The sequence below is a fragment of the Colobus angolensis genome, unplaced genomic scaffold (genome assembly GCF_000951035.1).
Source record: "Colobus angolensis palliatus isolate OR3802 unplaced genomic scaffold, Cang.pa_1.0 Scaffold193, whole genome shotgun sequence".
Classification (NCBI taxonomy): domain Eukaryota; kingdom Metazoa; phylum Chordata; class Mammalia; order Primates; family Cercopithecidae; genus Colobus; species Colobus angolensis.
In genome coordinates this window covers 486,406-486,665 of record NW_012115077.1, presented here as the reverse complement: position 1 = coordinate 486,665, position 260 = coordinate 486,406, and positions in this window count along the sequence as shown.

Sequence of the window (260 nt, the reverse complement as noted above, 5' to 3'; positions counted from 1 at the left end):
CGACCCCCACCTTGTTCTAATCTCAATTGTCTTTGTTCACTGTGGGCACAATGGCCTAGGAAGGGGCAGTGTCAGTGCTGTCACTTTTTTATGGGGCAAGAGGCAGTTTGGATGCTTTCTTCTGTGCACAGTTTAGCTTCTTTGCTCATCGGACTTTGCCTCCTCAACAATCTCATTGTTACATGATTAGAAATGGAAAGAGGTCATTTTGACTGTCTTATCAAAAGGGATAAGGAAAATGGACTACATATATATATATA